Raw genomic sequence first — 16,375 nt, 5'->3', positions numbered from 1 at the left:
CCCTCCAGTTGGAAATTCAATATGCATTGATCAAGCCAACCTCCCCAAAACATATGATTTTGTATAGAACTTGGGTGAGTTTATCCATATTTGTTTGTATAAAAGTCTTTCTTCTCTGAGGGTGTCTCTCTTCTCCTGGCTCATAGAAGTTTACTGCTCCAAACTTCCCCCAAGCCTATCAAGTGAGTGCATCTGGACTTGAGGGAAAGGATCTAGCAATCAATCCTTTACTCAATTACCCGATTCCCTTTTAGTAGACAACGTTTGAGAAAAACTTGGAAATAAACATTAAAGTCACCTTTCAAAGTGTGTCACTTTTCTCCCTGTGACTTCAACTACCAGGCTGGAAGTTAGAGCAGCCCAGTTCCCTGGAGATAGAAGAAAGGCTACTTAACCCTCCTGCTGTTTTAAGGTGAGGGGCTACACACCAGAGATTGCAGTTTACATTCTGGCCTCTGAGGAACTCAGGAAAGTCAGCTACAGCTGCAAAACGCCGTAGACTTAAAATAGGTAAAACGGCAACCCTAAATATCTCGCAAGACCAAGTCTTGCCCCCGCGGACATTCTTCCCCTCCGCTGCCTCAAAAGAAACCAAAAAGAAAGAACAGCCAGGGTTGGCCCCCTGCAACCCACCACACCGAGTCCGGCGGCTGAGCCGCCCGCTCCTTCTCGTTTTGGGCAGCGGTCACCTACTCACCATGTCCCGACTTAGTAGATTGCCAGCACGTCCATAAGACACCCGGCAGCCGACAACAAAACACATCAGGCCAATCATTCAAGCCCGCTAAGCAACTCAGATAAATCGGATGCTGGAAACAGGGCACCAGGAAGTACACTCCTCTTCTACTAGTGGACGTCCTGCCTGGAGGCCCTGATTGGCCAGTGAATCTTGAGTGACATGAACCCCTCCCGTAGGATTAGAGTGCGCTGAAGGCGCACAGCATAGCGTTTCCTGGCCCAGGATTCTAGTCCAGGAGCTTACCCTTCTCAGAGCAGCAAGATTTTTATTTCAGTATCTCTTTAGCGTGTCTTCCAATAACCTATCTTTCTGCCTTCCAGCACTCAGCAGGAGATTCTTCCTCCTGCTCTTGCTGCTGTTGCTGCTCCTCAATCAAGAGGGATACCTTGCAAGGTACAGTATTCAGCTTGGAGCAGGCTAAAGTACAGGTTCCAAGGATAGTAACAATTAAAGAGAGACTTTAGGACACAAAGTGTGATATTTGTTTCTCTGATTGTACGCTGACGTCGGGTAAATTGAAGCTAATATTCAACTGCTACATGTGAGACTGCAAACAACCCTGGGAGAAAAGCAGGGAATGGATTCCGACAGCTACGGAGCACTAATGTTAGAAGCACATCTTCCTCAGTGGGAAGGTGAAACATCATATCTGTGTTAGTAAAGGTTTTCCAGATGAACAGAACTAATACAATGGAAATGTCTATGTGTGCATGGAGTGGATATATAAGAATGGCTCGCAGAATGTGGTCCAACTAGTAAAACAAAAACTGTATACCAATGGAAATTTGAAGAATACAGCAGTAGCTGTGTGTCTCAGCTCGTCTTTACCATATGCCAGAATTAAAGAGAAGGAGATGCTAATGCCAGAAAAAAAATGATCTTTCTAGCCAGTGTATGGCAAGAAGAGAAAGAACTACCAACTTCAATATCCTTTATACATGGAAGCGCCCACCACAAGCTATGGCCTAGACTAATTTTTTCTTGTCAATCAATACCTCCAGATTAAAGAAGAGATTTCCCATCTTGAATATTGCAAATAATAACAATCCCTCAGAGTGCCCATCTGTTTGGTTTTAGGGAACTGAACTCTTGTAACTAGAGTAATTTGAACTAGCTGCATTAGTGTCAACAACAGTTCACAGTAAGTTCAGGTCTTTGTCCATATTCTTCTTTCTTTACATTTGTTTCTACTTTATTTATTTTCTTAGATATTTTATGTATTTACATTTCAAATGTTATCTCCTTTTCCCCCTCTCCTATACCCCCGCCCCCTACCCTTGCTTCTATGACGATGCTCCCTCCCCACACATCGATTCCAAACTTAACGCCCTGGCAATACACTTTCCAGATTCTTCATTGCCTGGCCTGTGGTCCAGAGTAATGGTCAGTCAGGGTGATTATCGACCAAGGGAAATTGATGACGTCACTACTCATTGCTAATGTCAAGTACTGCCAATACAGGAAAACTTTCACCTTCAGAGCCAAGCCTAGAAGAGATGCAGGACTGTCCTCCCATCATGTGGCCTTAGAGACAGGACTAAAGGTTCAAAGCAATTCTCTATTACGTAGCATGACTCAGCCTGGGCTTCAGCAGACCTTGTCCTAAGCAGAACTTGTAAAAAAGGGAAAGAAATTCTTGTGCCTGGGACACATCACAGAATGCAAACAAGTAAGAGTTCAGAGCAGTGCTGCATTAAAGGGAACCAATGGAGGACTTTTTACAAACATAAATAGAATTGAAAAACACATAGGCATTCTGACTTAGAAAAAGAGCAGCCCTTTTCCTGGAAAAGCATTTATCAAATACCGTTTGACCTTGTCTCTATCTGGAGTGTTGCCTGCTGGGACCTGGAACTTGCCACAAACAACTACGGGCAATGAAGGCCTGTGTTTCACATTTCTGAGTTGACTTCTCTATGTCAATGCTGACTGCACATATCTCCCCAGGACAGTAACCTAAGTGCTATTTGAATACTCATGGGCTTCACTGACATCACAAATCCTACACCCACGGATCTAGTCTGTTTTCATTCACCCAACATGAATTAATACATTCTGTAAAATTAGTAAATCACCACCCTGCCATGATCAGGTCCTTTTTTTAAATGGCTACTCCAGTAGCTGATTGTGCCCACCGCCCCAGTAGTGTACCCAATAAACTTCCTCCTATTCTGGTCTGAATGCAGAGGCTATGCCCCTCATGCAAATCCTTTCCCTCTGGATGCAATAAACAGTTGATTATATGACTCAAATGTGAACTTTTAAAACACAGTGGTGGTACAGATGTTAACTTAAGATTCAGCTGGTGTTATCAGTAGGACAGCAATGTTACTGACGTGGGAAATAACATAGTGGAATGAGGGCTCTGTGACTCGCCATGGGAACGCTTGTCTCAGAAACAATGTTCTAAAAGGCTGGATGTACAGCTGGTGTAGAATTAACATCCTTTCCCAGGGAGAGATCACTCATTCCCCTCTGGCTGATGCCCAAAGAAGAGGCAGCCTAAGACAGAGTTTGAGTTCCACGTGTGCTGTCATCCATAAGACTCTTTTAAGTTTGGGCTCCAGGTGATGCTTTGAACAATTTAAATGGGAATAGGATCTTGCAAGTTTAGTCACTGAGGCTGATGGAGATTTACACAGCAAAACTATACTAGTCCTTAATGTTTTGATCAAAAAGATAGACTTAAAAGATGTTTCAATTCCACAACCCTCCCATATACAAAGGACACAGAAGACAAATACAGAATACATCAAGGAACAGTCACATGACACTGCAATGGTTACTGTTCTTACCTGAACACCTGTGCTGAGCTATTCTAACCTCAAGGTAAAGTAGCTTTTCCTCCTGAGCAAGCTGGTTCAGAGGAAGGCAATAGATGCCTAAATGCAGGACAAAAGAATTACATTTCAACTAGCCCTGACTGCTCTCTTTCTCATGACAACGACTTCACTGCAGAGAATTCCAGTGTTTTAAGGTATTCTTTTTGAATTTTTTTTTTATATGTATGGGTATTTTGCCCCCATGTGCCTGTGCACAGTATATGCTTAGACCAGCAGGGGGAAGCAGATCCTTTACAGAGATAGTAACCACGGAGTTTTGGGAATTGGCCTCCTGCCCCTCTAACAGTGCCTTATCAAACTGCTGTGCTATCTGAGCACATTTTTATTTAAATTTTATTTTTATACATGTTGATCTCAATATATCGTACTACTTTTTTGCCTTCCTTATCTCTTCCTTATGCACCCTGAAATCCTTCCTTTCCAATTTCTTGTTAACCACGTGTGAAAATGTATGCACAAATAGATGCATAACACCTGCTTTGTGAGGTACTGTTTGGTGTGTACATGATTTCAGGGATAAACACTTTGCATTGGATGTGCCATTAGGGAGCTCATACCGGCCTGAGGAAAAATTTCCCACTTGCAGTAACCTGGCCCTGAAGTAACCAGGGTGTTTCAAACAGGAAACATTATCAAGTATAGAAAAATTGGAGTGTAAGTACCTCAGCTAACACTTAATGGTGTCATTACCCTGAACCTCTGGAGCTGCAAGGAAGTATATGGATATAGGCCTGAGCCAATCACATTCTGACTTGTTTCTCTAGGACTAGCACCATACCCCATTGATCCCTTTCACCTTGGATGACCTCGAAATCCTGAAACGGCTGTCTCCACTTTCCAAGCACGGTGATTACAGGCCTGTGCCACCAGGTCTGGCTGAGGTGGCTTCCACTTTAGTGAGTCATTAGAATCACAGCATGAGCAACATGAGCAGTTCCACATATCTATGCAGTAATGACAGAGCATTCTGAGTCTGGGTTTCACCATCTGTAGAAAAGGACAGAACTCTGCCCTAGTCCTTTTGTGACTTATAACAGACATGATAAAGCGAAACAATATTGCTCCTAATTAGAAAGACAGTGGAGGGACTGAAGAGATGGCTCAGTGGTTAAGAGCACTGACTGCTCTTCCAGAGGTCCTGAGTTCAATTCCCAGCAACCACATGGTGGCTCACTACCATCTGTAATGGGATCTGATGCCCTTCTGGTGTGTCTGAAGACAGCTAGAGTGTACTCACATACATGAAATGAATAAATCTTTAAAGAAAAAAAAAGAAAGAAAGAAAGACAGTGGAGCTGAAGGGAAGAGGGCTGCATTTCATGGTAGAAATCTATTGCTAGACTTAGGACCACATTCTCTGTCTTTGCTACCTTAACCATATAGACTCAGCCACTCATCCCCATTAAGCCAATTAAAAGGACTGATTCATCAAGCTCTGACATGTTCACCTCTAATGCTGGTATTTTCAGACAAGGTGGGCAAAATTCTTTGAGATTATCCAACAGGTAGGAGTTCCAGGCCAGCCAGAGACTAAGTGAAAATACTCTTTAAAATAAAACAATAAAAATGAAGGAAAAGGAAAAAAGGAAATTATTTATAACAGATGAAAAAGATTAACATATTTACTCCGCGTGACTCATTTGGAACAGGGAATTTTCTCCTATTCCTAAGTCCTTAACAGCATTCTAGCTCTTCTTGCCTCTGAAAAGTATTCAGTAAATGGGAAGATATGCGGAGAAGTTCATACCTAGAGGAATCAGTCATTTTCCAGAGACTCCAAGGGAAATTCAAAGTTCATGGGGTCCACTGTTACACTACAGCATAACCAAAGGGAGAGATATGAATGAATCTTTAGAATATCTACTTCCTACCAGGAGGGCAGGTTATAAGTATGTCCTTGTGGGACTGAAAGACTTTATGGTCTAATTGGAGACTGCCATGCTGGGTATGCAGGGGGCTATCACTGACATCTCTGTGTACATGCCAAGAAAAAAGAGAGGTGAAGAATCAGACAGGACTGACTCGTCACAGCTGAGTGGATATTGAAAGTACAATGGAAGGCGGCTGGTGTTCACGTCCGCCCCAAGTATTGCACTCTGGAGGGCCTTTTCTTCCTCTTGCTTTTACATCCAAAGCCCTACCCCCAATAGTTCATCCATACTCCATGATTCTTTCTAAAGGCTTGACTTCCACAGACTTATGAGAGTGACTTCTGTTTGAGGTCCATCGTCCCCTGAGGACAGCCTTGATGTCACCGAGAGTCACCACCACTCAGAGTTCCTAACTGTAAGTTTTGCAGGCATCAAGGAATCAGAATACAATCCCATTCAGCAAACAAATCTTCATACATACATGTTTCTTTTCTCTCCCTACAGGAAGAATAAATTACATCAGAGGTTCACCTCCCAGGCATTGCTGTGGGCTCCCAATGCTGCCAAATGAGTCCAGAAGCCAGGCACATTGTTTTAGGGACTTTCATTAAAAGGAGGTTTGCTCTTTCATCTAGATACAGATGTCATTCTATAGGACGGCTGTCCAAGAACTCTCTATGTATACAACCATGGTCTAAAGCGCAGAGACTGGACTGCCACCGTGCCCATGTCCTGGACTTACAGGTATGTACCTCGAAGACACACTGAGGTTTTCCTATGTCTTACATTTGAATCAAAGAATGGATGAATGATAAACTAAGATTTAAAAAGGAAACCTCATACTTCTGATGTTCGTTAATATGTACTGATATTTTATAACAATAAGTTAAACTGGCAAATCATTTCATGTGTTCTCAAAAACTGGGTTCTTTCCTTTGTAATCCCTCCATGTAAAAATGTTTCAACTGTGTTTGTGGATATACATCTGTGCCATGGGTGTAGGTAGCAGTGAGAAAACACCTCACAGATGTCTATTATCTACTTCAACTATGTGAGTTTTAGAGATAAAACCCAAGGATGCTTTGAGCTTCAAGTGGCATCATTGATCCTTATTTGGTTTAACATTTTATATACTGCTGGTGTCTGACCTACATATGCCACACCCTAAGTATAGAAATAAGAAAAGAATTTGTAGGGCTGGAGAGATGGCTCAGCGGTTAAGAGCACTGACTGCTCTTCTGGAGGTTCTGAGTTCAATTCCCAGCAACCACATGGTGGCTCACAACCATCTGTAATGGGATCCAATGCCCTCCAAATGCACAAAACAAAGAAAGAATTTTAAAAGCAGTAAGGAAACAAGGTCAAGTGACATATAAAGGCAGACCTATAACAATTACACCAGACTTCTCACCATAGACTAAGAAAGCCAGAAGATCCTGGAGAGATGTTGTACAGACCCTAAGAAAACACAAATGCCAACACAGGTTACTGTAGCCAGCAAAATTTTCCATTAACATAGATGGAGAAACCAAGATATTCCATGACAAAACCAAATTTATGCAATACCTTTCTAAAAATCCAGCCCTAAAAAGGAAAATAGATGGAAAACTCCAACACAAGGAGAGAAACTAGACTGTACAGAAAGCAAGAATATAATTTCCCTGCAATGAAACCAAAAGAAAGACAAACATAATTCCACCTTTAACAATGAAAATAAAAGGAAGCGACAATCACTATTCCTTAATATCTCTCAACATCAATGGACTCAATTCCCCAATAAAAAGACATAGACTAACAGACTGGATACGTAAAGAGGACCCAGTATTTTGCTGCAAGCAGGAAACACAGAGACAAAGACAGACACTACCTCTGAGTAAATGGCTGGAAAACAATTTTGCAAGCAAATGGTCTGAAGAAACAAGCTGAAGTTGCCATCCAAGAGTCATTAAAAAAGATAAGGAAGGACACTTTATATTCATCACAGGAAACATCCACCAAGATGAACTCTCAATCCTAAATATCTATGCTCCAAATGCAAGGGCACCTACATTCATAAAAGGAACCTTACTAAAGCTCAAAGCATACATTGCATCTCACAGGATAATACTAGGAGATTTCAACATCCTACTCTCATCACTGGATATATCATGGAAAAAGAAATTAAAAAGAGGCGTAGAGAAACTAACAGAAGTTATGAATCAATTGGATATAACAGATATTTATCGAACATTCCATGCTGAAAGCAAAAGCATATACCTTCTTCTCAGCACCTCATGGAACCTTCTCCAAAATTGACCATATAATCGGTCACAAAACAGGCCTCAACAGATACAGGAACATAGAAATAATCCCAAGCATCCTTTCAGATCACCACGCACTAAGACTGGTCTTCGATAACAACAATAATGACAGAAAGCCCACATATACATGGAAGTTGAACAATGCTCTACTCAATGACAACGTGGTCAAGGAAGAAATAAAGAAAGAAATTAAAGACTTCTTAGAATTTAGTGAAAATGAAGATAAAACATTCCCAAACTTATAGGACACAGTGAAAGTGGTACTAAGAGGAAAACTCATAGCTCTGAGTGCCTGTAAAAAGATACAGGAGAGAGCATATGCCAGCACCTTGACATCACACATTACAGCTCTAGAACAAAAAGAAATAAATAAACCCAAAAAAGAGTAGAAGTCAGGAAATAATCAAACTCAGAGCTGAAATCAACCAAGTAGGAAAGAAAAGGACTATACAAAGAATCAGCAAACGCAGGAGCTGGTTCTTTAAGAAAATTAACGAGATAGATAAACACTTAGGCAGATTAACCAGAGGTCACAGAGAGTGTATCCCAATTAAGAAAATCAGAAATGAAAAGGGAGAGATAACAACAGAATCTGAAGAAATTTGAAATCATCATTAGATCCTATTACAAAAGCCTATATTCAACAAAACTGGAAAATCTGGAGGAAATGGACAATTTTCTAGACAGATACCAGGTACCAAAGTTAAATCAGGAACAAATAAATCATCTAAACAACGCCATAACTCCAAAAGAATTAGAAGCAGTTATTAAAAGTCTCCCAACCAAAAAGAGCCCAGGTTCAGATGGGTTCAGTGCAGAACACTATCAGACCTTCTTAGAAGACCTCATACCAATACTGTCCAAACTATTCCACAAAATTGAAAGAGATGGAGCACTACCAAATTCCTTCTATGAAGCCACAGTTACTCTTATACCAAAACCACACAAATACCCAACAAAGAAAGAGAACTTCAGACCAAGTTCCCTTATGAATATCGACGCAAAAATACTCAATAAAATTCTTGCAAACCGAATCTAAAAACATATGAGAACAATCATCCATCATGATCAAGTAGGCTTCATCCCAGAGATGCAGGGATGGTTTAATACACGAAAATCCATCAATGTAACCCACTATTTAAACAAACTCAATGATAAGAACGACATGGTCATTTCATTAGATGCTGAGAAAGCATTTGACAAAATTCAACACCCCTTCATGACAAAAGTCCTGGAAAGATCAGCAATTTAAGGAATTTATGTTTACTATCTAAACATAGTAAAAGCCATATACAGTAAACCAGTAGCTAACATCAAACTAAATGGAGAGAAACTTGAAGCAATCCCACTAAAATCAGGGACTAGACAAGGCTGCCCACAACCTCCCTACTTATTCAATATAGTACTCGAAGTACTAGCCAGAGCAATCAGACAGTGAAAGAAGGTCAAAGGGATGCAAATTGGAAGGGAAGAAATCAAAATATCACTATTTGAAGATGATGCGATAGTGTACTTAAGTGACTCCAAAAGTTCTACCAGAGTACTACTCAACCTGATAAACATCTTCAGCAAAGGGTCGGGGTATAAAATTAACTCAAACAAATGAGTAGCCTTCCTCTACTCAAAGGATAAACAGGCTGAGAAAGAAATTAAGGAAATGACACCCTTTATTATTCCAAATAACATAAATATCTTGGTGTGACTTAAACCAAGAAAGTGAAAGATCTGTATGGCAAGAACTTCAAGTCTCTGAAGAAAGAAATTGAAGAAGATCCAAGAAGGTGGAAAGATCTTCCATGCTCATGAATTGGCAGGATTAATATAGTAAAGATGGCCATTTTGCCAAAAGCAATCTACAGATTCAATGCAATCCCCATCAATATTTCTACTCGATTCTTTATACAGATAGAAAGAGCAATGTGCAAATTCATTTGGAATAACAAAAAACCCAGGATAGCGAAAACTATACTCAACAATAAAAGAACTTCTGGGGGAATCGCCTTCCCTGACTTCAAGCAGTATTACAGAGCAATAGTCATAAAAACTGTATGGTACTGGTACAGAGACAGGCAGGTAGATCAGTGGAACAGATTGAAGACCCAGAAATGAACCCACACACCTATAGGTACTTGATCTTTGACAAAGGAACTAAATTCATAGAATGGAAGAAAGATAGCATTTTCAATAAATGGTGCTGGTTCAACTGGAGGTCAACATATAGAAGAATGCCAATTGATCTATTCTTATCACCATGTACAAAGCTTAAGCCCAAGTGGGTCAAGGACCTCCACATGAAACCAGATACACTCAAATTAATAGAAGAAAAAGTGGGGAAGAGTCTCGAACACTTGGGCACTGGGGAAAATTCCTGAACAGAACACCAATGGCTTATGCTCTAAGATCAAGAATAGACAAATGGGACCTCATGAAACTGCAAAGCTTTTGTAAAGCAAAAGACACTGTCAATAGGACAAAACAGCAACCAACAGATTGGGAAAGATCTTTACCAATCCTACATCTGATAGAGGGTTAATATCCAAAATACACAAAGAACTCAAGAAGTTAGACTCCAGAGACCCAAATCGCCCTATTAAAAAAAGGGGTACAGAGCTAAACAAAACATTCCTAGCTGAGGATTATCGAATGGCCAAAAAGCACCTAAAGAAATGTTCAACATCCTTAGTCATCAGGGAAATGCAAATCAAAAAAACCCTGAGATTCCACCTCACACCAGGCAGAATGGCTAAGACAAAAATCTCTCGACAGCAGATGCTGGCGAGGATGTTGAGAAAGAGAAATACTCCTCCATTGTTGGTGGGACTGCAAACTGGTACAACCACTCTGGAAATCAGTCTGGAGGTTCCTCAGAATATTGGACATTAAACTACCTGAGGACCCAGCTATACATCTCTTGGGCATATACCCAAAAGATGCTCCAACATATAACAAAGACACATGCTCCACTATGTTCATAGCAGCCTTATTTATAATAGCCAGAAGCTGGAAAGAACCTAGATGCCCGTCAAAAGAGGAATGGATTCAAAAGTGTGGTAAATCTACACAATGACTTCAGCTATCAAAAACAATGACTTCATGAAATGCATAGGCAAATGAAATGAACTAGAAAATATCATCCTGAGTGAGGTTACTCAATCACACAAAAACACACTTGGTATATACTCATTGGTAAGTGGATATTAGCCAAAAATTCAAATTACCCAAGACGTAATCTACAGACCACAGTAACCTCAAGGATAAGGATGACCAAAATGCAGATGTTCCCATCCCTTTTTAAAATGGGGAAAATATTCACAGGAGGTGATATGGAAGCAAAGATTAGAGCAGTGACTCAAGTAATGGCCATTCAGAATCTGACACACCTGTGGCCCATATATATGCAGCCACCAAAACTAGATAAGATTGATGAAGCTAGAAAATGCATGCGGAAAGGGACTGGCTATAGATCTCTCCTGAGAGACACATCCAGACAATGTCCAATACAGAGGTCAATACTAGCAGCAAACCACCGAACTGAGAATAGGGCTCCCCTGGAGGAATTAGAGGAAGTATTGAAAGAGTTGAAGGAGCTTGCAACCCCATAAAAACAACAATGCCAACCAACCAGAGCTTCCAGGGACTAAACCACTACTGGACTGACCCAGGGCTCCAACTGCATGTGTAGCAGAGAATAGACTTGGTGGGGCACCAGTGGAAGGGAAAGTCCTTGGTCTGATCAAGGTTGGAGCCCCAGTGCAGGGGAATATGGGGGGAGGGCAATACGGAGATTTATAAGGGGAATACATGTATGGGGGGATGGGGAGGGAAGAGAATGGGGGATTATGGACAGGACACGGGGAAGGGAAATAACCTTCAAAAGGTAAGTAAAGATATATATAATAAAAATTTAAAGAAAAATGGAAAATAAAAAGTCATGCCAAGAATGGTCTTTAGAGGAAAATAAATGTCATTGAAAAAATGCAAAGGTAAATTAACTTTGAAAAGGAAGACGCATTCCTTGGCAGAGGCTGTGGAATTACTAAATTATATTTGATCTTTCCCCTATGTAGACTGTTAGGGGCTGAGTCCCATAACCTGAGACACACAGCTGCAGCCAATGAGTGGTCTGTGTCTCAAACATCGAACTGACAGAACTATGTCAATGAGGACAGCACATATCCACATAGGACAGTACCCTAACTGGAAATTCAACATTCATTGCATCAACCTAATCGCTCCAAATTTTACACCCACCAATCTTGTGTGTATTACATTAAAACGTATGAATTAACACTTGGTAGAAAATTAAAAAATCACCAAGCCTTTGTCAATCAGGTCTTTCTTTAAAATGGCAAGGCCTACAGCTGAGTACTTTAAACATTAATGCGTCTGTGTCCTAGCTATTACCCATCCTGTTTCACTCTCCAGTGTACACAGGACACTGTTTCTACTGTTGTGGTCTAAGAGCAGAGGCCATGCTCCACATGCAAATCCTCTCCCTGTTACTGCAATGCAGATCATTCCATGACTCAAATAGGTAATTTTAAAACTCTCTTGTGGTACTACACTTAAATTGAAGGATTTAGAAACTTTAATCAAGAAGAAAGCAAGGGGGATATGGGCACAAGAGAAGCAAGTCCGCTGCATCTGAGACACCGCCGGAACCTGAAGGGACCAACTGGATAAAAGATCTCTGCACCCAAATCCCTTGGGAGGGAGAGCTGAACCTTCAGAGAGGCAGACACGCCTGGGAAACCAGAAGAGACTACACTCTGCCCACATCTCTGACTCCAGAGGAAAACACCAAACGCCATCTAGAACCCTGGTGCACAGAAGCTCCCGGAAAGGGCGGCACAGATCTTCCTGGTTGCTGCCCCCGCTGAGAGCTCATAAACAACACCCCACAAGCAGACTTGACCCTCAGGATCACAGGTAAGACAAACCATCCTGCTCCAAGCGACCTGCCTGGTGAACTCAAGACACAGGCCCACAGGAACAGCTGAAGACCTGTAGATAGGAAAAACTACAAGCCCGAAAGCAGAACACTCTGTTCCCATAACTGTCTGAAAGAAAACAGGAAAACAGGTCTACAGCACTCCTGACACACAGGCTTCTTGGACAGTCTAGCCACTGTCAGAAATAGCAGGACAAAGTAACACTAGAGATAATCTGATGGTGAGAGGCAAGCGCAGGAATCCAGGCAACAGAAACCAACACAACATGGCATCATCGGAGCCCAATTCTCCCACCAAAGCAAACACGGAATATCCAAACACACCAGAAAAACAAAATCTAGTTTCAAAATCATATTTGATCATGATGCTGGAGGACTTCAAGAAAGACATGAAGAACTCCCTTAGAGAAACACAGGAAAACATAAATAAACAAGTAGAAGCCTACAGAGAGGAATCACAAAAATCCCTGAAAGAATTCCAGGAAAACACAATCAAACAATTGAAGAATTATAAATGGAAATAGAAGCAATCAAGAAAGAACACATGGAAACAACCCTGGATATAGAAAACCAAAGAAAGAGACAAGGAGCCGTAGATACAAGCATCACCAACAGAATACAAGACATAGAAGAGAGAATCTCAGGAGCAGAAGATTCCATAGAAATCATCAACTCAACTGTCAAAGATAATGTAAAGCGGAAAGAGCTGCTGGTCCAAAACATACAGGAAATCCAGGACTCAATGAGAAGATCAAACCTAAGGATAATAGGTATAGAAGACAGTGAAGACTCCCAGCTCAAAGGACCAGTAAATATCCTCAACAAAATCATAGAAGAAAACTTCCCTAACCTAAAAAAGAGATACCCATAGGCATACAAGAAGCCTACACAACTCCAAATAGATTGGACCAGAAAAGAAACACCTCCCGACACATAATAGTCAAAACACCAAATGCACAAAATAAAGAAAGAATATTAAAAGCAGTAAGGGAAAAAGGTCAAGTAACATATAAAGGCAGACCTATCAGAATCACACCAGACTTTTCACCAGAGACTATGAAAGCCAGAAGATCCTGGACAGATGTCATACAGACCCTAAGAGAACATAAATGCCAGCCCAGGTTACTATATCCTGCAAAACTCTCAATTAACATAGATGGAGAAACCAAGATATTCCATGACAAAACCAAATTTACACAATATCTTTCTACAAATCCAGCACTACAAGGGATAATAAATGGTAAACCCAACATAAGGAGGCAAGCTACACCCTAGAAAAAGCAAGAAACTAATCATCTTGGCAACAAAACATAGAGAAGAAGAGCATACAAACATAACCTCACATCCAAATATGAATATAACAGGAAGCAATAATAACTTTTCCTTAGTATCTCTCAACATCAATGGTCTCAACTCCCCAATAAAAAGACATAGATTAACAAACTGGATACGCAATGAGGACCCTGCATTCTGCTGCCTACAGGAAACACACCTCAGAGACAAAGACAGACACTACCTCAGAGTAAAAGGTTGGAAAACAAATTTCCAAGCAAATGGTCAGAAGAAGCAAGCTGGAGTAGCCATTCTAATATCAAATAAAATCAATTTTCAACTAAAAGTCATCAAAAAAGATAATGAAGGACACTTCATATTCATCAAAGGAAAAATCCACCAAGATGAACTCTCAATCCTAAATATCTATGCCCCAAATACAAGGGCACCTACACATGTAAAAGAAACCTTACTAAAGCTCAAAACACACATTGAACCTCACACAATAATAGTAGGAGATTTCAACACCCCACTCTCATCAATGGACAGATCATGGAAACAAAGACATAGACATAGACAGACATAAAAGAGACATAGACAAACTAAGAGAAGTTATGAACCAAATAGACTTAACAGATATTTATAGAACATTCTATCCTAAAGCAAAAGAATATACATTCTTCTCATCTCCTCATGGTACCTTCTCCAAAACTGACCATATAATTGGTCAAAGAAAGGGCCTCAACAGGTACAGAAAGATAGAAATAATACCATTCGTGCTATCAGACCACCACGGCCTAAAGCTGCTCTTCAATAACAATAAGGGAAGAACGCCCACATATACGTGGAAGTTGAACAATGCTCTACTCAACGATAACCTGGTCAAGGAAGAAATAAAGAAAGAAATTAAAGACTTCTTAGAATTTAATGAAAAGGAACGTACAACATACCCAAACTTATGGGACACAATGAAAGCTGTGCTAAGAGGAAAACTCATACCTCTGAGTGCCTGCAGAAAGAAACAGGAGAGAGCATATGTCAGCAGCTTGACAGCACACCTAAAAGCTCTAGAACAAATAATCAAACTCAGAGCTGAAATCAGCCAAGTAGAAACAAAAAGGACCATAGAAAGAATCAACAGAACCAAAAGTTGGTTCCTTGAGAAAATCAACAAGATAGATAAACCCTTAGCCAGACTAACGAGAGGACACAGAGAGTTTGTTCAAATTAACAAAATCAGAAATGAAAAGGGAGACATAACTACAGATTCAGAGGAAATTCAAAAAATCATCAGATCTTACTATGAAACCCTATATTCAACAAAAATTGAAAATCTGAGGGAAATGGACAATTTCCTAGACAGATACCAGGTACCGAAGTTAAATCAGGAACAGATAAACCAGTTAAACAACCCCATAACTCCTAAGGAAATAGAAGCAGTCATTAAAGGTCTCCCAAACAAAAAGAGCCCAGGTCCAGACAGGTTTAGTGCAGAACACTATCAGACCTTCTTAGAAGACCTCATACCAATACTGTCCAAACTATTCCACAAAATTGAAAGAGATGGAGCACTACCAAATTCCTTCTATGAAGCCACAGTTACTCTTATACCAAAATCACACAAATACCCAACAAAGAAAGAGAACTTCAGACCAAGTTCCCTTATGAATATCGACGCAAAAATACTCAATAAAATTCTGACAAACCGAATCCAAGAGCACATCAAAACAATCATCCACCATGATCAAGTAGGCTTCATCCCACGCATGCAGGGATGGTTTAATATACGGAAAACCATCAACGTGATCCATTATATAAACAAAGTGAAAGAACAAAACCACATTATCATTTCATTAGATGCTAAGAAAGCATTTGACAAAATTCAAAACCCCTTCATGATAAAAGTCCTGAAAAGAATAGGAATTCAAGGCCCGTACCTAAACATAGTAAAAGCTATATACAGCAAACCAGTTGCTAACATTAAACTAAATGGAGAGAAACTTGAAGCAATACCACCAAAATCAGGGACTAAACAAGGCTGCCCACTCTCTCCCTACTTATTCAATGTAGTTCTTGAAGTTCTAGCCAGAGCAATCAGACAACAAAAGGAAATCAAGGGGATACAGATTGGAAAAGAAGAAGTCAACATATCACTATTTGCAGATGATATGATAGTATATTTAAGTGATACCAAAAGTTCCACCAGAGAACTACTAAAGCTGGTAAACAACTTCAGCAAAGTGGCTGGGTTTAAAATTGTCTCAAACAAATCAGTAGCCTTCCTCTACACAAAAGAGAAATAAGCCGAGAAAGAAATTAGGGAAATGACACCCTTCATAATAGACCCAAACAATATAAAGTACCTCAGTGTGACTTTAACCAAGCAAGTAAAAGATCTG

The 16,375-nt window shown here is 40.4% G+C and overlaps 1 pseudogene; it reads right to left on the bottom strand.

The window, feature by feature from the left end:
- Zfp91-ps1 (zinc finger protein 91, pseudogene 1) overlaps positions 1-11,641 on the bottom strand; it is a 51,022-nt pseudogene extending 39,381 nt beyond the window's left edge.
- Between the last annotated feature and the right edge of the window lie 4,734 nt (positions 11,642-16,375).

The sequence above is a fragment of the Rattus norvegicus genome, chromosome 17 (genome assembly GCF_036323735.1).
Source record: "Rattus norvegicus strain BN/NHsdMcwi chromosome 17, GRCr8, whole genome shotgun sequence".
NCBI lineage: Eukaryota > Metazoa > Chordata > Mammalia > Rodentia > Muridae > Rattus > Rattus norvegicus.
The sequence above is the reverse complement of the archived record's forward strand: the minus strand, read 5'-3'. Positions and strand labels throughout refer to the sequence as shown.